This window comes from Ranitomeya imitator, chromosome 2, assembly GCF_032444005.1.
Source record: "Ranitomeya imitator isolate aRanImi1 chromosome 2, aRanImi1.pri, whole genome shotgun sequence".
In the NCBI taxonomy this organism is placed as follows: domain Eukaryota; kingdom Metazoa; phylum Chordata; class Amphibia; order Anura; family Dendrobatidae; genus Ranitomeya; species Ranitomeya imitator.
The window spans coordinates 639,693,655-639,719,718 of NC_091283.1; the positions used below are offsets into that span (position 1 = coordinate 639,693,655).

The following is a 26,064-nucleotide window of genomic DNA, read 5'->3' on the forward strand; positions in this document are numbered from 1 at the left end:
CTAAAGTCAGCATTTTGTAGAGCCTCCCTTTGCGTCAGTTACAGCTGTAGGTCACTTCGGAGAAGTCTATGAGCTTTTCACATCTTACCATTAGGATTTTTGCCCGTTCCTCAAGGCAAAACTGCTCCAGCTCCTTCAAGTTAAAGGGACACTGTCACCTGAATTTGGAGGGAACAATCTTCAGCCATGGAGGCGGGGTTTTGGGGTTTTTGATTCACCCTTTCCTTTCCCGCTGGCTGCAATATTGGATTGAAGTTTATTCTCTGTCCTCCATAGTACACCCCTGCGCAAGGTAATCTTGCCTTGTGCAGGCATATACTACAGAGTACAGAGAATGAACTTCAATCCCATATTGCAGCCAGCGGGTAAGGAAAGGGTGAATCAAAAACCCCAAAACCCCGCCTCCATGGCTGAAGATTGTTCCCTCCAAATCCAGGTGACAGTGTCCCTTTAAATGGTTTCCTCTGGTGTACTGCAATCCTCAAGTCTGACCACAGATTCTCAATTGGATTAAGGTAACCTATCAGTAGGCCACTCCAAAACATGTTTCCCCTTGAACCACTCAGGTGTTGCTTTAGCAGTATGTTTTGGGTTATTTTGTTAGAAGGTGAACCTCCGTGCCAGTCTCAATTCACTGACAGCCTGAAACCAGTTTTGCTCAAGAGTATCCCTGTATTTCACATAGTCCATCGTCCCTCCCCTAACCCCCCGTCGATTATTTTCCCTGTCCCTGCTGCCGAAAAACCCTACTGCACGATTCAGCCAGCACCATGTTTCACTGTGGGGATGGTGTTCTTGAGCTGATGAGCTGTGTTGGTTTGGCGCCAGACATAGCGTTTACCTTGGTGGCCAAAAAGTTCAATTTTGGTCTTATCTGACCACAGCACCTTTCTTCATACATTTGGTGAGTCTCCCTCATGTTTTTCAGCAAACTCAAAACAAGCCTTACAATTTTTGTGTGTACGGCTTATTGTGGTCGTATGGATAGTTACTCCCAGTCTCTGCTTGGGAACTCTGCAGCTCCCTCAGGGTTACCTTTGGTCTCTGTGCTGTTTCTCTCATTAATGTCCTCCTTACACACACGGAGTACATGTCCAAAGAATTATATCATAAAAATATAGTTTATTAAACAAATATACAAAAGTCACGCAAACAAATTATGATAAAAACAGCTCATCATTGACAGGGCACATAGAGGGCTTCTGTGTAAGGACACAAGAAACAGAATAAACACTGAAAAAAAATCAGGCTGGGCAGGACTAACAGACATCATAAAATTACCACCCCATTCAACTTTGATGCAATGGCAAAAAAGGTGCAAACAATAGAGCAAATGTCACAAGGTAGAGGGCTTAGCGTGAGAGAGCATACACTGCTCAAAATAAAACCATTAGCCAAATATCACTACCCCAGGGACAGAGATCATATTCAGACAACATCCTGTAACCTGTCAGCGTGTGCCCATAGCAGCACCGATGCGTGTTTCGTGTGGGCTTCCACGGGAGCCCTGGGGTTGTGATATTTAGCTAATGGGTTCAGAATTCAGCGCGGGTCAGGCCGGAAGGGAGGGCTGCATCAGTGACATCACTGCTAGTCATTGATGCTGGGTCAGCAGCATCTCATTCATTCACCAGTAGTTTGCAGCCGGGGAGGTCGCATCTTAGCACCGTCCCAGTAGCAAACTGTATTTTCCCCAGATATGGATTACTGCATGGGACGACAGGTATGGTATATTGTTGCTTTATTATTTTATGTTTATTACAGGAGAATGAGGGCGTTGCATGGATTAGCTGAATAATAAAGATGGGAAACTGTTTAGTGTTTTATTTCATTAAAATAATTTATTCTAGCTGTGTATTTATTTAAAGGGAACCTGTCACCTGAATTTGGCGGGATCGGTTTTCGGTTATATGGGCGGAGTTTTCAGGTGTTTGATTCACCCTTTCCTTACCCGCTGGCTGCATGCTGGCCGCAATATTGGATTGAAGTTCATTCTCTGTCCTCCGTAGTACACGCCTGCGCAAGGCAATCTTGCCTTGCGCAGGCGTGTACTACGGAGGACAGAGAATGAACTTTAATCCAATATTGCGGCCAGCATGCAGCCAGAGGGTAAGGAAAGGGTGAATCAAACACCCAAAAACTTCGCCCATATGACCGAAAATCGGTCCCGCCAAATTCAGGTGACAGGTTCCCTTTAAACCTGTAACAACTATAGGATTAGTAATGGATAGTGTCTTATTGACACCTCTCCATTACTAAGCCAGCTTGATGTGACCGTATAATACAAAGGTGATATCAACCCCACAACTATCCTCTTTGTTACAGACCTCATATTCTGTGTTTGTATGTTGTTTTTTTATAATGAATGTCTAATCAAACCTTACTTACTCAAACCTTACTGATTTTATACATGGTTAGTACCTAGTTGCACCCTTTTTGAAAGTATCACAGCTTGTAAACGCTTTTTGTAGCCAGCCAAGTCTTTCAATTCTTGTATGAGGGATTTTCATCTATTTTTACTTGGAAAATTCCTCCAGTTCTGTGAGATTCCTGGGTCATCTTGCATGCCATTTTGAGTTCTAGCCAGATTTTCTTTTAGATCTGGGGACATGTAAGGGCCATTGTAAAACTTTCAGCTTGCGCCTTTTGATGTGTTTTGGATCATTATTAGTGATATTCCAAGGATTATTATTTAACTCTCCAATAAAGGCGTGGTATTCATCAATGGATCCAGTCCAAAGTAGCAGAACGTCATCAAGGAACCTGTAAAATTTTCTGTCAAAAACAAAATAATTTTTGTCCAGAATGAGGTCCAAGAAGTATCGTTTCTCCTTGCGGAGAGTGACATAAGCATGTCGAGGTGAGGAGACAAAGCCACAATGCTCCTCTGGGAAATTTGCAAATTGTCTCTTCAGAGAGGACGAGAACTAGAACTCTAGTGCCACCTATTGGAAGTAGCAATCCTAACAGTCGATGTCGACCCTTTACCGAGCCTTGTCACATGACTTAGAATAATAGCCAAACCAGAATCTCAATTTGCAGACACTGTGTTTTGGGGTACTGCCCCTCGTCAGTGCAAAGTGGAGATCTTGTCCAGAATGAAAAACAGAAGGTTATGGAGGAAAGAGTTGTGTCCCCTCTTGCCAGTTGGCTACAGGTTCAAGAAATATGTGACTGCTTGGATGCCCAGATTATGACTGATATTAGAATAAAGGGACTCAACATCAAGTGTAATCAGAAGTGTGTTTAGTGGCACCTCTACCTCGTCCAGTAATTGTATAAGACGTGCCGAGTCGTGGATATAGGAACCTGGAGGATCCACTAGTGTTTTGTGCACCTTTGGCAACATGTAAAATGTAGGAACCCTGGGATGACGGTTAGGCCGGTGTCACACTTGCAACTGCAATGCGAGAAACTCGCCTCAATACCTGACACTCGGGACCAGAGCGTTCAGCTGCATAGAAATACATGCAGACGCACACTCCGGTCCTGAGTGCCGGCGGCAGTGCCAGGTATTGAGGCGAGAGACTCGCATTGCACTTGCAAGTGTGACACCGGCCTTAGTCAGGAAATCACATTCTGTTCGATTGAGTAGATTTCGTTCAAAGGCATTTTGTAAAAGATCCTCTAACATCCTTTATCTGCGTTTCGGATGATGCTATCCAGGTGACGCGCGCGCCTGCGCGATGACTCTTTACATCACCACCGGTGGGTGGATCACAGAGCTTAGTTTACTTCCAGCTCTCCCAGTACTCGTAGTCACCGCAACGGTGTTCCCAGTAAGTCCTCCAACAGCTGTCTTTAGTTTGCAATTATGTAATCATGTATATAACATGCTTGCTGCGCACCCTTTTCATACATGCTCGAGGAAGCCACATGCTAGTGGCGACACACGTTGGGCACTCTTTGCCCCGTCAGGTGCACGGACTTTTTCCTGACCCAGGTCACTATGCTATCATATTGACACACACCATTAGCATCACAATGTGCTTCATGTAGGTACTCTCTATCCTTCGTCTTTGGCTGTCTCCAGCAGCGCTTTTCTTCTAACACAGCATGGGTTGTACATGATGTATCTATCTACTTATCAGTTCATCTTCCATTTATTGTTTCTAAATCGCTGCTACTTTGGCATTTAACCTGTAATAGACATTTTTCGGCTGGTTATTACATCCTTTTTATGTCATCTTGGTTCTCAACCAGTTGTTTCTAGGAGCAGAGCCTTGCTAACACCCATGCTGGATATATCATCTTGCTGCGGTTGCTTTTACAGTTTGTCACTTGTGAAAAGTCAATGTATTATTCATTTTGTGTATGGGCCATATCCATTATATATAGTGATTTACTCTTTATTCACTGTCTGACAGGGTTGGTCACCCTGTTTTGGTTGATCATGGTTGGAATCATGTTATTGACATTTTAATTGTTGTTATTCATTCTTTGTGTGTAGTGTTCATCTATAAAGGACTATTTTATCTTATTATATCTGGTGATCCCACTTTATATAGCTTGTCTTGGTTTTTGTACTATGGCCATTCTTCCTCACAAACTGCCGTGGTTTACTGTCCCACATAAAGTGCCTCTCATCACTATTCTTCCTCATTAGCAACTCCCCGGGGACCCTCCCGTCACACGCCGCTCCCCCGTGGCCCTCCCGTCACACCCTGCCCCCCACGGGGAACCTCCCGTCACACGCTGCTCCCCCCGGGGAACCTCCCGTCACACGCTGCTCCCCGTGAGCCTCTTGTCACGATAATATGAATATGCCATGTTTTGTGTATATCTAAAAGGTCCATGCTTTTCAGACACACGCTGTGGGCTTTTCCGACCCCCCCCCCCCTTCACTCTGCTTCTCTCTTAGCCTGCAGGCAACTCCCTCCCCCTGCTATATAAGTTGTGAGACCAGCCTACCAGCTCCACAGAGGAATGTTTATGGCTCTGTGCTGGGAAAGCCAGTGTTTCCCTAAACCCCTCATCCCCCTCCCACCTAATACCAGCCAAAACTGATCCAGCCCCTTTCCAAACTGCATGGGACTCTAGTGTTCTTTTAACGTTATGCATACTGGCACCGATCAGGGCTAGAGATATAAGGATTATATATTCCGACTGTCCACCGAGAGATCTATAGCTCACTGAAATCGCTAGGAGCTAAACCTAACGAGTTGCAAGGAGCGGATTTCTCCGTAAGTGGGTCATGTATATACGCCGTGTTTACACTTCAAAGAACCCCCGACGTGAACATCCTGATAATTGTGTCGTTCTTATACGAGGTTCATACAGTGAGTTATGCATAGAAATGGCTTGTCACAACTCTTAAGAAAGGGGAGTATTCAGCCCGAGTGAGGTCACCACAGGGGGCGTGTCTTCGTTTTGGGCACGGAGATAACCGAGTGGGACATCAGTCTTCACTAATCTTTATCCCGGGTCTAGCTGCGAGACAGATGTGTGATGCATCTAGATGTGCCCATTCCCCACAGCACACTGTCCGCCATGAGATGAAATGATATGAACGAAATGTGTTTTTTCAACTTTAACCCCTTACCGGCATCGGACGTACTATACCGTCCGATGCCGGCTCCCCTGCTTTGATGCAGGGCTCCGCGGTGAGCCCGCACCAAAGCCGGGACATGTCAGCTGTTTTGAACAGCTGACATGTGCCCGTAATAGGCGCGGGCAGAATCGCGATCTGCCCGCACCTATTAACTAGTTAAATGCCGCTGTCAGACGCAGACAGCGGCATTTAACTACCGCTTCCGGCCGGGCGGCCGGAAATGACGTCATCGCCGACCCCCGTCACATGTCCGGGGGTCGGCGATGCGTCTCCATTGTAGCCATAGAGGTCCTTGAGACCTCTATGGTTACTGATTGCCCGTCGCTGTGAGCGCCACCCTGTGGTCGGCGCTCACAGCACACGTGCAATTCTGCTACATGGCAGCGATCAGCAGATCGCTGCTATGTAGCAGAGCCGATCGTGCTGTCCCTGCTTCTAGCCTCCCATGGAGGCTATTGAAGCATGGCAAAAGTTAAAAAAAAAAGTTTAAAAAAATGTGAAAAAAATAAAAAAAACATAAAAGTTTAAATCACCCCCCTTTCGCCCCAATCAAAATAAATCAATAAAAAAAATATCAAATCTACGCATATTTGGTATCGCCGCGCTCAGAATTGCCCGATCTATCAAATAAAAAAAAGTATTAACCTGATCGCTAAACAGCGTAGCGGGAAAAAAACTCGAAACGCCAGAATTACGTTTTTTTGGTCGCCGCGACATTGCATTAAAATGCAATAACGGGCGATCAAAAGAACGTATCTGCACCGAAATGCTATCATTAAAAACGTCATCTCGGCACGCAAAAAATAAGCCCTCAACCGACCCCAGATCACGAAAAATGGAGACGCTACGAGTATCGGAAAATGGCGCAATTTTTTTTTTTTTTTTAGCAAAGTTTGGAATTTTTTTTCACCACTTAGATAAAAAATAACCTAGTCATGTTTGGTGTCTATGAACTCGTAATGACCTGGAGAATCATAATGGCAGGTCATTTTTAGCATTTAGTGAACCTAGCAAAAAAGCCAAACAAAAAACCAATGTGGGATTGCACTTTTTTTGCAATTTCACCGCACTTGGAATTTTTTTCCCGTTTTCTAGTACACGACATGCTAAAACCAATGATGTCGTTCAAAAGTACAACTCGTCCCGCAAAAAATAAGCCCTCACATGGCCAAATTGACGGAAAAATAAAAAAGTTATGGCTCTGGGAAGGAGGGGAGCGAAAAACGAACACGGAAAAACGAAAAATCCCCTGGTCATGAAGGGGTTAATCCCATTTTATTTGTAACTGTCTGTACATACGATACTTGTCTGCTTTTATAATATCTTTTTATACTTCTGTAAACACTGCCTACCTTTTGGAGTAAAATATATAAAATTACTAGTTTGGTTTCTCCTTGCTCTATAACTTTCTGTCACGTCCTCTGAAGTGAATTACGCTATTAATCTGGGTGGGCTCTAGACCAGTTATTAAGAAATCGGAGCTGGTGGCTGCGGACTTGTCCTGTGCCTTTGGGAGGCTTGGCAATGACGGACGGCATTGATAATTATTGTTCCCGCCTGAGTGGGAGTAGTTATATCTCCCTCGCTGCAGTGTGCCCAATAGCCAGTACATAGCAGGCAGCCTTTCTGGGGACTAATTACCCTAGATGCAGTACCCTGTCTGACCTGAGAGGAAGGGGGCGCCAGAGAGCTGCAAGTTCCAAACCGGAACTGGGATATAGATAAATCCCCTTCAGATAGTGAGTGACAAATTGGTGTGAGTGGTGGAGATGATAAAGGTATCCTCCCCGGTTCGCTGCTCCCCCATGTACCCTCCCGTCACACGCTGCTCCGCCGGGGACCCTCCAGTCACACCCTGCTCCCCCGGGGACCCTCCCGTCACACGCTGCTCCCTGGGGCACCCTCACGTCACACGCTGCTCCGCCGGGGACCCTCCAGTCACACCCTGCTCCCCCGGGGTCCTCCCGTCACACGCTGTTCTCCCAGGGACCCTCCCGTCACACGCTGCTCCCCGTGGCGTGGACCCTTCCGTCACACACTGCTCCCCGTGGCGTGGACCCTTCCGTCACACACTGCTCCCTGTGGCGTGGACCCTTCCGTCACACTGCTCCCCGTGGCGTGGACCCTTCCGTCACACACTGCTCCCTGTGGCGTGGACCCTTCCGTCGCACACTGCTCCCCGTGGCGGGGACCCTTCCGTCACACACTGCTCCCCGTGGCGTGGACCCTTCCGTCGCACACTGCTCCCCGTGGCGTGGACCCTTCCGTCGCACACTGCTCCCCGTGGCGGGGACCCTTCCGTCACACACTTCTCCCCGTGGCGGGGACCCTTCCGTCGCACACTGCTCCCCGTGGCGTGGACCCTTCCGTCGCACACTGCTCCCCGTGGCGTGGACTCTTCCGTCACACACTGCTCCCAGTGGCGTGGACCCTTCCGTCACACACTGCTCCCCGTGGCGTGGACCCTTCCGTCACACACTGCTACCCGTGGCGTGGACCCTTCCGTCACACACTCCTCTCCGTGGCGTGGACCCTCCCGTCACACACTGCTCCCCGTGGCGTGGACCCTCACGTCACACACTGCTCCTCGTGGCGTGGACCCTTCCGTCACACACTGCTCCCCGTGGCGTGGACCCTTCCGTCACACACTGCTCCCCGTGGCGTGGACCCTTCCGTCACACACTTCTCTCCGTGGCGTGGACCCTCCCGTCACACACTGCTCCCCGTGGCGTGGACCCTTCCGTCACACACTGCTCCCCGTGGCTCTCCTTTCGCACGCTGCTAATCCCCCAGTGTCTGCTCCCCACAGCAGCCGAATACGCATCCTCTTCTTCCTTCCCGGCCGCTTCTGCACTGGAGCTCTTCTAGTGGATTTTCGTGAGGTGCTCGCCTTCCACAATACCTCAGAGCCCCGCCTCGCACTGACTGCTGCGCTCTGGCGCCCCCTGCTGACACATGAGGAGTGACGCTTAGCAGACGCGATGAGTGGAATGGAACGCATGAGGCGGAAGTTCACAGGTGACGTGTTTCTGGTGGCTACAACGTACCGGGAGGAATTCAGAGGAGATGCAGGTGAGTGTGTCCTGGTGGTAACGCCTCATCCCCATCATTGTTCACGGTCACTCTAGGCTGGCACACGCCTGTGTACTCTGCTACATTCCCATCATTCCCAGCCATGTACAGTTACTAGACCCATCATATTGTGATAATGACAAGTTCCAATCAGCTTCTGGCACTACAAGTCTCATCTTCTACATGTATCCATAGCTACAATTCCCATCATCTGCAAGTCCCATCATCCCCTACTACTGCAAATCCCATCATCCCCTGCTGCGGCAAGTCCCATCATCCCCTGCTGCTGCAAGTCCCATCATCCCCTGCTGCTGCAAGTCCCATCATCCCCTGCTGCTGCAAGTCCCATCATCCCCTGCTGCGGCAAGTCCCATCATCCCCTGCTGCTGCAAGTCCCATCATCTCCTGCTACTGCAAGTCCCATCATCCCCTGCTGCTGCAAGTCCCATCATCCCCTGCTGCTGCAAGTCCCATCATCTCCTGCTACTGCAAGTCCCATCATCTCCTGCTACTGCAAGTCCCATCATCTCCTGCTACTGCAAGTCCCATCATCTCCTGCTACTGCAAGTCCCATCATCTCCTGCTGCTGCAAGTCCCATCATCTCCTGCTACTGCAAGTCCCATCATCCCCTGCTGCTGCAAGTCCCATCATCCCCTGCTACTGCAAGTCCCATCATCTCCTGCTACTGCAAGTCCCATCATCTCCTGCTACTGCAAGTCCCATCATCCCCTGCTACTGCAAGTCCCATCATCCCCTGCTACTGCAAGTCCCATCATCTCCTGCTACTGCAAGTCCCATCATCCCCTGCTACTGCAAGTCCCATCATCTCCTGCTACTGCAAGTCCCATCATCTCCTGCTACTGCAAGTCCCATCATCTCCTGCTACTGCAAGTCCCATCATCTCCTGCTACTGCAAGTCCCATCATCCCCTGCTACTGCAAGTCCCATCATCTCCTGCTACTGCAAGTCCCATCATCCCCTGCTACTGCAAGTCCCATCATCCCCTGCTACTGCAAGTCCCATCATCCCCTGCTACTGCAAGTCCCATCATCTCCTGCTACTGCAAGTCCCATCATCTCCTGCTACTGCAAGTCCCATCATCTCCTGCTACTGCAAGTCCCATCATCCCCTGCTACTGCAAGTCCCATCATCTCCTGCTACTGCAAGTCCCATCATCCCCTGCTACTGCAAGTCCCATCATCTCCTGCTACTGCAAGTCCCATCATCTCCTGCTACTGCAAGTCCCATCATCCCCTGCTACTGCAAGTCCCATCATCTCCTGCTACTGCAAGTCCCATCATCCCCTGCTGCTGCAAGTCCCATCATCTCCTGCTGCTGCAAGTCCCATCATCCCCTGCTACTGCAAGTCCCATCATCCCCTGCTGCTGCAAGTCCCATCATCCCCTGCTGCTGCAAGTCCCATCATCCCCTGCTACTGCAAGTCCCATCATCCCCTGCTGCTGCAAGTCCCATCATCCCCTGCTGCTGCAAGTCCCATCATCCCCTGCTACTGCAAGTCCCATCATCCCCTGCTACTGCAAGTCCCAACATCCCCTGCTGCAAGTCCCATCATCCCGTGATACTGGAAGTCCCATCATCCCCTGCTGCGGCAAGTCCCATCATCTGCTACTGCAAGTCCCATCATCCCCTGCTGCTGCAAGTCCCATCATCCCGTGATACTGGAAGTCCCATCATCCCCTGCTGCGGCAAGTCCCATCATCTGCTACTGCAAGTCCCATCATCTGCTACTGCAAGTCCCATCATCTCCTGCTACTGCAAGTCCCATTATCTCCTGCTGCTGCAAGTCCCATCATCTCCTGCTACTGCAAGTCCCATCATCCCCTGCTGCTGCAAGTCCCATCATCCCCTGCTACTACAAGTCCCATCATCCCCTGCTACTGCAAGTCCCATCATCCCCTGCTACTGCAAGTCCCATTATCTCCTGCTGCTGCAAGTCCCATCATCCCCCGAGTCGGATCATCCCCTCAGTTCTATCCATGTGATAGTCACTTGCTCCCCTGGCATATGCCACCACAACTCCTGGTATCTACAGATCTGGATTCTACTACTATTTTTCTGTTATTTGAAACTACAAGTCACCGATCCCACCTCAGTGTGTAACTGACTCATCACCCCTTCAACGTCACCACTGCCTCCCTGTTCATGTGTAGTGCCCTGATGGAGTCAGGTTGCGTTCACCCGGCTCACTGCGCTTTCTCAGGGAGGTAGAGACTTGTATAAAGCCGGCGGTGCCACCACTCTTACAGATCATGCTACTCACGCTCAGAGGGGCCTAATAACATGATCAGTGGGATGACTAATCTGAAGAAAACAAGTGCATCCATATTGCATATCGCCTGTTACTCACGCCAATGGGGTGATAACATGATACGTTGGATGACTATTCTAGTGACATATCGCCACTGCAGTTATAAACTATTTTCAATAAGACAATAAAAGATCTTGTTAGGAAGGGTGTAGAGATAGCAATGGCCGTTGGGGGGGCTGAGGAAGCAGTCAGGTTCTCTTTAGTATTTTCAGAAAAAGGGTTGTTGTTTTCTTGTACAACTAAAGCACTTCACCATCTGGTACAACACACATAATTTCATATTAAACCTATTACAGGGGTTCAGGACTATTGATTATATATCCTTAGGAGAGCAACCATTGCAGACAAGTGAGCACCATATATAATTATGAAATGCTTACCAATGTACATAAAATACAGTGGGGAAAATAAGTATTTGATACTTGATAGTTTTTCTTTAAGAAGCCCTCCTACTCTGCACTCATTGCCTGTATTAATTGCATCTGTTTGAACTTGTTACCTGTATAAAATACTCCTGTCCACGCACTCAATCATACTCCAACCTTTCCACCATGGCCAAGACCAAAGAGCTGTCTTTGCCAGGGACAAAATTGTAGACCTGCACAAGGCTGGGATGGGCTAAAGGACAATAGGCAAGCAGCTTGGTGAGAAGGCAACTACTGTTGGCACAATTATTGGAAAATGGAAGAAACACAAGATGACTGTCAGTTTTCCTCGGTCTGAGGCTTCATGCAAGAAGTCGCCTCGTGGGGTTAAGGTGATTCTGAGAAAGGTCAGTAATCAGCCCAGAACTACACAGGAGGACCTGGTCAATGATCTGAAGAGAGCTGGGACCACAGTCTCAAACACGAGGCTGAAGTTGGTTTCTTATTCGTTCAGTTTCTTATTCGGAGCTGAAGTTGGTTTCTTATTCGTCAGTTTCTTATTCGGCAATTTTTTCTTTTCTGTTTTTTATAGGTTTAACAACTAAAAATCAGCATCACAATAATACCATACAAATGCAGTGAGGAGCCCTGATGTGAATACGCTTAAAAACGGCTACAAAAACAATAAAACTGGCACAAAAATGGGCATCAAAGTGGGCACCAAAGAGCGCTGAAGAAAGGGTTAAATGCCTTTGGGCCACTGATCTCACACTGCAGACATATAGAACAGGGCGCCCCGCATCCAAACCAGTTATTTCCAGCCTGGCCCAAATGGGTTCTGGGTACCAGAACTGGCATCAAAGTGGGCAGACAGTCAATTCTTGTCATTTTAATAAGTAACTGATGCTTTTAAGGGGTTAAATGCCTTTGGGCCACTGATCTGACACTTAAAATACACAGACAGTGATGCCCTGCATCAAACCCAGGTCCCTTCAGCCTGGCCCAAATGGGTTCTGGGCACCAGAACTGGCATCAAAGTGTGCAAATAGCCCATTTTCACAGATTTGAATAAGTAACTGATATTTTTAAGGGGTTAAATGCCTTTGGGCCACTGATTCAGCACTTAAAATACACAGAAAGTGATGCCCTGCATCAAACCCACGTCCCTCCAGCCTGGCCCAAATGGGTTTCGAGCACCAGAACTGTCATCGAATTGGGCAAACAGCCCATTTTCACAGATTTGAATAAGTAACTGATGTTTTTAAGGGGTTAAATGCCTTTGGGCCACTGATCTGACACTTAAAATACACAGATAGTGATGCCCTGCATCAAACCCAGGTCCCTTCAGCCTGGCCCAAATGGGTTCTGGGCACCAAAACTGGCATCAAAGTGGGCAAACAGCCCATTTTCTCAGATTTGAATAAGTAACTGATGTTTTTAAAGGGTTAAATGCCTTTGGGCCACTGATCTGACACTTAAAATACACAGAAAGTGATGCCCTGCATCAAACCTAGGTCCATTCAGCCTGGCCCAAATGGGTTTTGGGCACCAGAACTGGCATCAAATTGGGCAAACAGCCCATTTTCTCAGATTTTAATAAGTAACTGATGTTTTTAAGGGGTTAAATGCCTTTGGGCCACTGATCTGACACTTAAAATACACAGAAAGTGATGCACTGCATCAAACCCAGGTCCATTCAGCCTGGCCCAAATGGGTTTTGGGCACCAGAGCTGGCATCAAATTGGGCAAACAGCCAATTTTCACAGATTTGAATAAGTAACTGATGTTTTTAAGGGGTTAAATGCCTTTGGGCCACTAATACGACACATAAAATTCACAGACAGTGATGCCCTGCATCAAACCCAGGTCCCTTCAGCCTGGCCCAAATGGGTTCTGGGCACCAAAACTGGCATCAAAGTGGGCAAACAGCCCATTTTCTCAGGTTTGAATAAGTTACTGATGTTTTTAAGGGGTTAAATGCCTTTGAGCCACTGATCTGACACTTAAAATACACAGATAGCGATGCCCTGCATCAAACCCACGTCTCTCCAGCCTGGCCCAAATGGGTTTCGGGCACCAGAACTGTCATCAAATTGGGCAAACAGCCCATTTTCACAGATTTGAATAAGTAACTGATGTTTTTAAGGGGTTAATTGCCTTTGGGCCACTGATCTGACACTTAAAATACACAGAAAGTGATGCACTGCATCAAACCCAGGTCCATTCAGCCTGGCCCAAATGGGTTTTGGGCACCAGAGCTGGCATCAAATTGGGCAAACAGCCAATTTTCACAGATTTGAATAAGTAACTGATGTTTTTAAGGGGTTAAATGCCTTTGGGCCACTAATACGACACATAAAATTCACAGACAGTGATGCCCTGCATCAAACCCAGGTCCCTTCAGCCTGGCCCAAATGGGTTCTGGGCACCAGAACTGGCATCAAAGTGGGCAAACAACCCATTTTCGGTGCCGCGCCCTCCGCGCTGTTTTCGCTTCAAAACCGGCGCCTGTGCTGTCTACTACTGTGTGGGGCAGGCGCAGTAAGCTCTGGCCGTCTGACGTCCCAGCCAGGCTTGCAGACTGCGCGTGTGCGGCCGCCCTGCCTATGAATCCCTGCCCCGCACTGTGCATAATGCATAACACAGTGCGGGGCAGGTATTCCCAAGGTGGGTGGCCGCAATGTCCGCACAGGCGCAGTCTGCAAGCCTGGCTGGGACGTCAGAGGGCCAGAGCTTACTGCGCCTGCAAACACAGTAGTAGACAGCGCAGGCTCCAGTTTTGAAACAAAAACAGCGCAGAGGGGGCGACGCCGAAAGCCCCTGAAGATTTGAGAGACGGCAGAGTAGCGGTTCAAGCTGGGGAGTGAGGACCCGCCTCCATGGACAAAGATAGGTATTTTGCATAACTTTCAAAACGCTTTATTTTCGGAATACATGAACCAAAAACTAAAAGAGCCACCTTGTTAGAATGCAGCATTGCTGCTGCACAAGGTGGCTCTTTTAGTTTATAACGGCTGGAAGGGGGTGACAGTGGCCCTTTAAGAGGAAGCGACAGTTCGTTTATAGAGCATAGGAGACAAGCTAGTAAATTAGATATTTTACTCCATAAAAAAGGAAGGCAGTGTTTACAAAGTATAAAAGATGTTCTAAAGAAGACAAACTCATATGTACATCGAAGATTAAAAAAAAAAAGGATTAACATTGAATAGAGAACAATTACAGGTCATTCAGGTCATTTCATATCAGCATGGCGGCCTTGTGCTCAGGAGGAGAAAGGGCTTCCATATATCCAGATGCATGAGCACAGCTTTTCCGAGCTGTTGTTAGTTTGCTTCCTGCACCAAGACTGCTGGAATGCTGAAACACAAAAATATTCTTAGCCCAAAAACCCAGGCACTCCCCCTGTAGTGACATCACTCTGGGGCTGAAACCTCCCCTTTACTGAAAATATTAAAACCATTTTTATGCATATCTCACTGTATGAACCTCGTATATGAAATACGCCAGGATCAAGCGGTGCACTACGTTGGGGCGATTCTTTTAATTGTAAATACGGATTGATTCCCTGAACCGCTTACGGAAAAATCTGCACTTTGCCCTCGTTGGGTTTAGCTGCTAGCGCTTTCAGTGTGTGATAGATCTATCGATGGATGTCCGGAATATATAATTCTTATCTTTGTAGCTGAAATCAGTGGCGCTATAACTTTAATAGTACAAAGAAACTCAGGGCTTTACACCAGTTCAAACTAGTCTTTGGTGGGAGGGGTGTTATGACCTGGAGGTTAGGAGCACCTGAAATGACCTGATAGTTAAACCGATACAGGACAAGCTCTGGGATGTGGGAGCTTTGCTGACCGCAAGCCCTAATCCTATCACACACACTAGAAATAGCCGTGGAGCGCTCCTGACCAGACCTAGGCGCCTCGTCATAGCCTAAGAACTATCTAGCCCTAGAGATAGAAAAAAAGCCTACCTTGCCTCAGAGAAATTCCCCAAAGGTAAAGGAAGCCCCCCACATATATTGACTGTGAGTAAAGATGAAAGTCACAAACGCAGAAATGAAACAGGTTTCAGCAAAGGGAGGCCAGACTTACTAAATAGACAGAGGATAGGAAAGGTAACTTTGCAATCAGCACAAAAACCTACAAAAGACCACACAGAGTGTGCAAAAAGACCTCCGCACCGACTCACGGTGCGGAGGGGCCACTCTGCATCCCAGAGCTTCCAGCTAGCAAGACAAAATCATGAAAACCAGCTGGACAAGAAAACAAAGAACAAATAATGACTATCAGGAACTTAGCTTCTGCAGGAGAAGGCAGGTCACCAGAGAGATCCAGGAGCGAACTGAACCAATGCAAAAACATTGACAGCTGGCATGGAGTAACGATCTGAGAGGAGTTAAATAGAGCAGTCAACCAAAGGATAAACCACGTCACCTGTGTAAGGAACCTCAGAAGCAGCAGCTTCACTCACAGCCACCAGAGGGAGCCCATAGACAGAACTCGCCGAAGTACCATTCACGACCACAGGAGGGAGTTCGACAACAGAATTCACAACAGAGGGGGGGAAATGAGCAGCCTTCACAGAGACTGCTAACGGCAGCTACAGCCATAACTTCTAGTGAGGGTTTTGAATTACACTCATAGCAGCAAGCAGAAGAGGGGGGTCGGAATGACCCACAGCGTCTGTTCTCTGCTCTTGGTTGTAGCAGAGCTCAGTGTGTGCGATAATACACAATCAAATACCTCATGTTCCTGACAGGGAGGATAACTTTATGATCCCCGCCACTAACACCAATAGGACATGAACCGGGGTTGTTAGGTTGCTCACTTCTTTCTGAAGGGGAATTATTTCTGTCCCACTTCAAAGTTCCGGTTTTGAACTTGCAGCTCTATGGCACCCCCCCTTACCCTCAGGTCAGAAAGGGTACTGTACCTAGGATAATTAGTAGCCAGAAAGTCTGCCTTCTTTGTACTGGCTAATTGGCACGCTGCAGCAAGGGCGATATAACTACTCCCACTCAGGCGGGAAAAATAACTATCAACGCCGTCCATTGCAACAAGGTCTCCCAAATGCAGAGGACATATCCGCTGCCACGAGCTCCGATTTTTTTAATTCATAATGTGTCAGGAGGCAACCCAAATTAGTAGAGTAATTCTCTTCAGAGGACAGGACAGTACGTTGTAGAGCAAGGAGGAACAAATCTAGTAATTTTATATATTTTACTACAAAAAGGTAGGCTGCGTTAACAGAATTATAAAAAGATATTCGAAAAATAGACAAGTATCGTATGTACAGTACAATTACAACTAAAATGGGATTAAATTTGAAAAAACACTTACAGTTTGTTATGTAATTTCATCTCATAGCAGACCATGTGCTGTGGGTGATGGGCATACATCAAGATGCATTACAGATGGGTCTCGCAGTTGGACCCTAGACAAAAGACTAGTGAAGATTGATGTCTAACTCACTGATCTCCGTGCCCAAAACCAAGGCACTGCCCCTGTGGTGATCTCACTCAGAGGCTGAATACTCCCCTTTCTTCGAGTTATGACAAGACATTTCTATACATAACTCGCTGTATGAACCTCGGAGATGAAGGACACAATGATCATGATGATCACCATGTCATGGGGGGTTCTTTTAAGTATAAACACGGCGTAGATATATAATCCGCTTAAGGAGAAATCTGTTGTGAATTCCGCTCTTGGGCTCCCTCCAGTGGTTGTAAGTGGCACTTTTGTGGGTTCTGCTCTTGGGCTCCCTCTTGTGGTTTCAGGTGGTATGGCTGCTCCTTGGATTTAGCTGTCGGCAGCTGCTTCTGCTGATTGTCTTTTCTGCTCGGCTATTTATGCCTGGCTCTTTCCTTCAGCCAGTGCCACTTGTAAATGGTTCCTGGTTGGATTCACATCTCTTTGGATTTCCCTGTTATCCTGACCAGTTCAGCAAAGCTAAGTTCTTGCTTGCGCTTTTCTGTCCCCAGATTGTGGACTTATCCGTTCTGTGCTTTCTATGTTTGTCTAGCTTATCAGTATGAATTATCTCTGAGTTGCTGGAAGCTCTGGGAAGCAGATTTACCCTCCACAGCTTTAGACAGGTGTGGAGATTTTTGTAATCTTTGCGTGGATTTTTGTAGTGTTTTATACTGACCGCACAGTATTCCATCCTGTCCTATCTATCTAGCTAGACTGGCCTCCTGTGCTCATCCTGGTTTCATTCTGTGTATGTCTTTTCCCTCTCCACTCACAGTCATTATTTGTGGGGGGCTAATCTATCCTTTGGGGATTTTCTCTGAGGCAAGATAGTTTTCCTGCTTCTATCTTTAGGGGTAGTTAGCTCTTAGGCTGTGACGAGGTGCTTAGGGAGAGTTAGGAGCATCCCACGGCTACTTCTAGTGTTGTGTTGAGTTTAGGGACTGCGGTCAGTACAGATACCACTTCCTTCAGAGCTCGTTCCATGTTGCTCCTAAACCACCAGATCATAACAGTACAAGTGGCCATAAATGAATTAAATGCATCTCAAAAAGAAGGAAAAAATTCTGAGACATTTTTTTTTCTGTGCTCTCTTTTTGTCTTTTTTTTTTTCCTCTTGACCTTTGGGTGGTGCAGGATTTGTGCTCTGGCATGGATGTTCAGGGTTTGTTTTCTCGTGTGGATCAACTTGCTGCAAGAGTACAGAGTATCCAAGATTATGTTGTCCAGACTCCGGCTTTGGAGCCTAAAATTCCTACTCCTGATTTGTTTTTTGGAGACAGATCCAAGTTTTTGAACTTTAAAAATAACTGCAAATTGTTTTTTGCTTTGAAACCCCGTTCTTCTGGCGATCCCATTCAGTAAGTAAAAATCATCATATCCTTGCTGCGTGGTGACCCTCAGGACTGGGCATTCTCCCTTGAATCAGGGGATCCGGCATTGCTGAATGTAGACGCATTTTTTCAAGCGCTCGGATTATTGTATGATGAACCTAACTCTGTGGATCATGCAGAAAAAACCCTGTTGGCCTTGTGTTAAGGTCAGGAAGCGGCAGAATTATACTGCCAGAAACATCAGTTACTTATTCAAATCTGAGAAAATGGGCTGTTTGCCTACTTTGATGCCAGTTCTGATGCCCGGAACCTATTTGGGCCAGGCTGAAGGGACTTTGGTTTGATGCATGGCATCACTATCTGTGTATTTTAAGTGTCAGATCAGTGGCCCAAAGGCATTTAACCCCTTAAAAACATCAGTTACTTATTCAAATCTGAGAAAATGGGCTGTTTGCCCACTTTGATGCCAGTTTTGGTGCCCAGAACCCATTTGGGCCAGGCTGAAGGGACCTGGGTTTGATTCAGGGCATCACTGTCTGTGAATTTTAAGTGTCAGATCAGTGGCCCAAGGGCATTTGACCCCTTAAAAACATCAGTTACTTATTCAAATCTATGAAAATGAGCTGTTTGCCCACTTTGATGCCAGTTCTGGTGCCCAGAACCCATTTGGGCCAGGCTGAAGGGACCTGAGTTTGATTCAGGGCATCACTGTCTGTGAATTTTAAGTGTCGTATCAGTGGCCCAAAGGCATTTAGCCCCTTAAAAATATCAGTTACTTATTCAAATCTGTGAAAATGGGCTGTTTGCCCAATTTGATGCCAGTTCTGGTGCCCAGAACCCATTTGGGCCAGGCTGAAGGGACTTTGGTTTGATGCATGGCATCACTATCTGTGTATTTTAAGTGTCAGATCAGTGGCCCAAAGGCATTTAACCCCTTAAAAACATCAGTTACTTAGTCAAATCTGAGAAAATGGGCTGTTTGCCCACTTTGATGCCAGTTTTGGTGCCCAGAACCAATTTGGGCCAGGCTGAAGGGACCTGGGTTTGGTGCGGGGCATTACTGTCTGTGAATTTTAAGTGTCATAATAGTGGCCCAAAGGCATTTAACCCCTTAAAAACATCAGTTACTTATTCAAATCTGAGAAAATGGGCTGTTTGCCCACTTTGATGCCAGTTCTGGTGCCCAGAACCTATTTGGGCCAGGCTGAAGGGACTTTGGTTTGATGCATGGCATCACTATCTGTGTATTTTAAGTGTCAGATCAGTGGCCCAAAGGCATTTAACCCCTTAAAAACATCAGTTACTTATTCAAATCTGTGAAAATGGGTTGTTTGCCCACTTCGATGCCAGTTCTGGTGCCCAGAACCGATTTGGGCCAGGCTGGAGGGACTTTGGTTTGATGCATGGCATCACTATCTGTGTATTTTAAGTGTCAGATCAGTGGCTCAAAGGCATTTAACCCCTTAAAAACATCAGTTACTTATTCAAATCTGTGAAAATGGGCTGTTTGCCTACTTTGATGCCAGTTCTGATGCCCGGAACCCATTTGGGCCAGGATGTAGGGACCTGGGTTTGATGCAGGGCATCACTGTCTGTTTATTTTAAGTGTCAGATCATTGGCCCAAAGGCACTTAACCCCTTAAAAACATCAGTTACTTATTCAAATCTGTGAAAATGAGCTGTTTGCCCACTTTGATGCCCGTTCTGATGCCCAGAACCCATTTGGGCCAGGCTGTAGGGACCTGGCTTTGATGCAGGGCATCACTGTCTGTGTATTTTAAGTGTCAGATCAGTGGCCCAAAGGCATTTAACCCCTTAAAAAACATCAGTTACTTATTCAAATCTGAGAAAATGGGCTGTTTGCCCACTTTGATGCCAGTTCTGATGCCCAGAACCCATTTGGGCCAGGCTGTAGGGACCTGGCTTTGATGCAGGGCATCACTGTCTGTGTATTTTAAGTGTCAGATCAGTGGCCCAAAGGCATTTAACCCCTTAAAACATCAGTTATTTAATCTGTGGGAATGGGCTGTTTGCCCACTTTGATGCCAGTTTTGGTGCCCAGAACCCATTTGGGCCAGGCTGAAGGGACCTGGGTTTGATGCAGAGCATCACTTTCTGTGTATTTTAATTGTCGTATCAGTGGCCAAAAGGCATTTAACCCCTTAAAAACATCAGTTACTTATTCAAATCTGAGAAAATGGGCTGTTTGCCCACTTTGATGCCAGTTCTGGTGCCCAGAACCCATTTGGGCCAGGCTGAAGGGACCTGAGTTTGATGCAGGGCATCACTTTCTGTGTATTTTAAGTGTCAGATCAGTGGCCCAAAGGCATTTAACCCCTTAAAAACATCAGTTACTTACTCAAATCTGAGAAAATGGGCTGTTTGCCCAATTTGATGTCAGTTCTGGTGCCCAAAACCCATTTGGGCAAGGCAGAATGGACCTGGGTTTGATGCAGGGCATCACTTTCTGTGTATTTTAAGTGTCGTATCAGTGGCCCAAAGGCATTTAACCCCTTAAAAATATCAGTTACTTATTCAAATCTGAGAAAATGGGCTGTTTGCCCACTTTGATGCCAGTTTTGGTGCCCAGAACCCATTTGGTCCAGGCTGGAGGGACCTGGGTTTGATGCAGGGCATCACTGTCTGTGAATTTTAAGTGTCAGATCAGTGGCTCAAAGGCATTTAACCCCTTAAAATCATCAGTTACTTATTAAAATGGCAAGAATTGACTGTCTGCCCACTTTGATGCCAGTTCTGGTACCCAGAACCCATTTGGGCCAGGCTGGAAATAACTGGTTTGGATGCGGGGGACCCTGTTCTATATGTCTGCAGTGTGAGATCAGTGGCCCAAAGGCATTTAACCCTTTCTTCAGCGCTCTTTGGTGCCCACTTTGATGCCCATTCTTGTGCCAGTTTTATTATTTTTGTAGCCGTTTTTAAGCGTATTCACATTAGGGCTCCTCAGTGCATTGTATGGTATTATTGTGATGCTGATTTTTAGTTGTTAAACCTATAAAAAACAGAAAAGAAAAAATTGCCGAATAAGAAACTGACGAATAAGAAACCAACTTCAGCTCCGAATAAGAAACTGAACGAATAAGAAACCAACTTCAGCCTCGTGTCTGAAACATTACTGTTCGTAACACACTACGCTGTCATGGATTGAATTCCTGCAGGTCACACAAGGTCCTCCTGTTTACACCAGCACATGTCCAGGCCCATTTGACCATCTGGATGATCCAGAGGAGGCATGGGAGAAGATCATGTGGTCAGTTGAGACCAAAATAGAACTTTTTGGTATCAACTCCACTTGCCATGTTTGGAGGAAGAAGAAGGATGAGTACAACCCAAGAACATCGTCCCAACCGTGAAGCATGCATGGGTGAGGAAACATCATACTTTTTTGGGTTCTTTGTGCAAAGGGTACAGGACAACTGCACCATATTGAAGGGAGGATGGATGGGGTCATGTTTCGCAATATTTTGGCCAACAACCTCCTTACCTGAGTAAGAGCATTGAAGATGTGATATTCTGTTTTCTATTTTTAGATTCTGTCTATCGCAGTTGAAGTGTACCTATGATAAAAATGACAGACCTCTCCATTCTATGTAGGTGGGAAAACTTGCAAAATCATCTCTGTATCAAATACTTCTTTTCCTCACTGTATATACACAGAAAAATGCACATACAAAAAGTAGGTCACACATCCAACGTAAATCTTTTTTTTTATAACATAAGCAAAGAGAACACAATTCAAAACCCTTAGGTTATATGCACACGTTGCGGATTTGACTGTAGAATTTTCTGTGCAGATCCTGAATTTCTTGGCAGAAAACGCAGATCAGAAACTGTGCGTTTTTTGCGGATTTGCTGCGGATTTTGTGCGTATTTCTTCCTTTTTTTTACCCCTGCGGATTTCTATTATGGAATGGGTGCAGAAATGTAGCAGATCCGCAAAAAGAATTGACATGGTCCTTTTTTTAATCTGCTGCGTTTTCCGTGCAGATTTTTCCGCACCATTAGCACAGCATTTTTTTTGCCATTGATTTACATTGTACTGTAATACACTTGCATATTTTTGCTCGGAAAAAACGCTGCGGATCCGCAGGAAATCTGCAATGTGTGCACATACCCTTAAAATGGGCAAAGTGTGCCAGAAACCTTAATGGACTATGTTGTTAAAGGGGTTGTCTGGTGTTTCGCTAAATGTCCGCAGTCAGTCTGTGACTGCAGACTCCTGAATCCTCACAACGCACACACTACACATGGACAGGATTCTCCTGTGTCGGTGGTGAGAACGGGAGGTTATGAAACTGCAAGTATACGATTTGGATACATCCGCCCACATTGCGACTAGACTATTGAAGCCTTGCTCAATGTCATGTGACCACAAGAGTGACTGTAAACTTTTATCAAAAAATGGGTAACCCCTTAATGACCGCTGATACACATTAAAACAGCAGACTTTAAGGTGCGTTATTCCCTCATCACCATTTTAAAACGGCGATCCGGAATAAGTAAATATTTCCGCCCTGCTACCAAAATTCCCACGATTGACAGCTTACACTCTGCAGTATTGGCCCAGTCCGTTTTGAAGCCGATCAGAGCCAATTCACCCCTTAAATAGTGGTTAAAATGGGCTTAAAAGACCCCTTTGGTAGGGTGTCGATTGTTGCCATGGTACCCTAATGTCATCTGTAGATCCCAGGGTATGGTGATCTGTAAGATCCAGCTATTAGCTGGGTCTCACAGGCTCTGTCATTGAGTCCTCGACAGGTGTGCGGCACTGCAGTACATGAGTACTGCAATGTATGAGACCATCGATTAGAGTAAAAATTATACGTGTCCCACAGTTGGACTTAGTGCAAAAGTGTAAAAAGGTAAAATAAAATATGTAAAAGAGAAAAAAAAAACAAATCTCAAAAATGACAAACAGCCGTTTCGCCACTAAAAACGCAGCGTTTGTTATAAAACAAAGATAGACAAAAAAAAGTACACATGATTGGTAACGCCACCTGATCTATAAGACTGGCACGTTATTTATTCTGTAAAGTGGATACCATAAAAAACACACAACAAAATCATACTTGTACACGAATAAAAAGAATAAAAAAACAAAAAGTGATATGTAAAAAAAAAATGGTATAAATAAAAACACCAAATCATTCTGCAAAAATCAGGCCCTAATGTGGCTCATTCGGGAATGAGGTAATGTAAAAACACATTAATTTTTGTAAAATACTGTTTTTTGTTTATAAAAATTGCAAAGGATAAAATAAAAAACTATAAATATGGTATTTCTGTAATCGCACGGACCCGATGAAAAATAACATCTCAATTACAGGTTTTTGTTCATTCCAATCACAATGCGTTGCATGAGCCAAAATATCTCCCAACTCGTTATGCAGAAAATAAGCCCTCATGCAACCCTGTTTACCAAAAAATAAAAAAGTTACAGCTCTCAGAATGTGGCAACAAAAAAACATTTTATTTAAATAAAGAAGCATTTTTACTATGTGATAGTAGCAAAACATAACAAATCCATATAAATCTGGTATTGCTGTAATTGCACCAACTCGAAGAAATACGCCTTATCACTTACAGGTCCTTCTCAAAAAATTAGCATATAGTGTTGTACTGCTGTCTATTTGTTCATTCTACTTCCCAAAAATTACACTTATCCTGTGCTCTCCGCTGAGCGCTTACACTGGGTTTCCCGTGTAAGTTCCCCAAAACCCCGGACGGAACCACTCCCCTATGAGGCAGATGGAGCCACTTTGGACTGATCTCTATTCCGCGGTGTCCCATCATTTTAGGTGTCTTTTTAGCGCACAAGTGTGGGCAACCACAGTCCTGTGAACGCCTGAAAAGATGGATACCACCGGAGCAGACGCCAAACAGAGTACGAAGAGTCTCCATCTGCCTCACTTTAGTGGGTGGTTCCGTCAGGTGTTTAGTCAGAATCAAATTTTTGGGGATTTATACAGAAACCCCGTCTTAAATACTCAGCGTAAAACACAAGAATGTGATCCAAGCCTTATACTGAAAGCGATCAAAAAATATTATGTATCCCAAAATTTTACCAATAAAAACCCTAATTTATCCCTCACAAAACCATTCCCCACTCAGGTCCGTCATCTGTCACTGGAACTTTAGGGGGTTCCCACGTATCTGGTAGAACAAATTCTCATGGCTCCCACCCCCACTCAAATAAAATCCTGTGGAATCTGCTCTACCAAATCCAAATGCCCCCATCCTTCTGACCCCCACTGTGCCTAAACCACAGTAAGCGTGTTTGGCATTATAGTAGTGGAGAGAACCCAATTAACAATTTACAGAGTGCATGTTTCCAGAAGCACAAAGCTGGGCAGAATATACAGGGGCACTGCACTGTTTGTGGGCACAATGTTTGGGTATTAAACTTGGCAGATTTGCCATACTCCAGAATAAAGCCTGGTGTGGATGTTACAAAATAATCACTGCAGCTGTAAATGAATTCATTGAGAGGTGCAATTTCTACAATCGAGTCACTTTTGGGGGGTTTCTTATGTTCTGGCACCTTTTGGGCTCCGTAAATGTCGCCCGCAAACTATTCTAGCAAATTCTGGCTCCAAATAGCGCTCCTTCCTTCTCGGCACTGATGTGTGGCCTTGAAGTAGTTTCTGATGACATATGGGGTATCACCACACTGATAAAAATTGTGCCATAAATTGTGGTGTCCAGTTTCACCTATTAACCCTTGTGTAACTGACAAATTTTCAACAAATACATAAATTACATTTTTACCACAACATTTCCACATCCCAATGTTACAAAATTGCGTAATGCACTCGTGGGTTCACAATACTCACTACAACCCTAGATGAGATCCTTAAGCAGTGACATTTCCAATATGGGGTCACTTGGGAAGGGGGGTTCTGCTGTTCTGGCACCTCAGGGGCTCGGCTTATGGAGCCCACAATCTAAAATTGAATCTGGGTTTTAAGAGCCAAGTGTCACTCCTTCTTATCCAATCCCCACCGTTTGCTCAAATAGTAGTGTTTTCCTATTACCCCCTCATGTAAATTATAACTTTGGTGTTGAAACAGGATTTTAGGGGGAAAATGTAATTTTTTTGTTTTTACATCTAAATGTTATAAAGTTTTGTGAATAACATGCAGGGTAAAAATGCTCAATACACTCCTAGACAAAATTTCTTGTGGGGTCTAGTTTCCAAAATGGGGTCACTTGTGGGGGGTTTATGCTGTTTTGGCATGTCAGGGGCTCTGCAATTGCGACATGGCATTCACAATCTATTCCAATCAAATATACTCTGCAAAAGTCAATTAGCTCTCTTTCCTTTCCGAGCCCTGCCATGTGCTTAAACTGAAGTTTTTGACCACACATGGGGTATTTTTGTGTTAGGAAGAAATTTAATAAATTATGGGTCTGTTTTTTCCCATTATCCATTGTGAAAATTAAAAATTTGGGGCTAAAACAACATTTTAGCAGAAAAAAAATTTAATTTTCAAATACATACGGTATTTAAAAAGTTCTTTGAAGCTCTTATGGGTTCAGCAAGCTTAACATCCCCCCTAGGTGAATTCCTTGATGGGTCTAGTTTCCAAAAGGAGGTCACTTGTAGGGGTTTCTGCTGTTTTGGTACCTCAAAGACTCTGCAAATGATACATGGAATCTGCAGTCTACTTCAGACAAATTTACAATCCAAATACCAAATGTCACATCTTACCTTCTGAACCCTCCGTATTGCCAAACAGAACTTTGACTACATGTGGAGTATCGCCACGCTTAGAAGAAAGTGGGTAACAAACCGTGGTCCGCTTTTTCAAGTTGCCTCTTGAGAAAGTAAAAAATTGTGCTATCCATTGTAAAAGTGAACACATTTTTATAATAATAAAATTAGAGTTAAAGCAAAAGTATAAATTACAATTTTTTTTA

The 26,064-nt window shown here is 45.7% G+C and overlaps 1 protein-coding gene across 2 annotated transcripts in view; it reads left to right on the forward strand.

Moving 5' to 3' along the window:
• The first annotated feature begins 8,558 nt into the window (after positions 1–8,558).
• The window catches only part of LOC138665357 (zinc finger protein 773-like), a 35,980-nt gene continuing 18,474 nt past the window's right edge, over positions 8,559–26,064 (forward strand). The window contains exon 1 of one of the 2 annotated variants that reach the window (XM_069752761.1): positions 8,559–8,623. The gene's annotated coding sequence lies outside the window, so the exon portion shown is untranslated. The remainder of the gene's footprint in view (positions 8,624–26,064) is intronic. The other variant, XM_069752762.1, reaches the window with a different exon arrangement.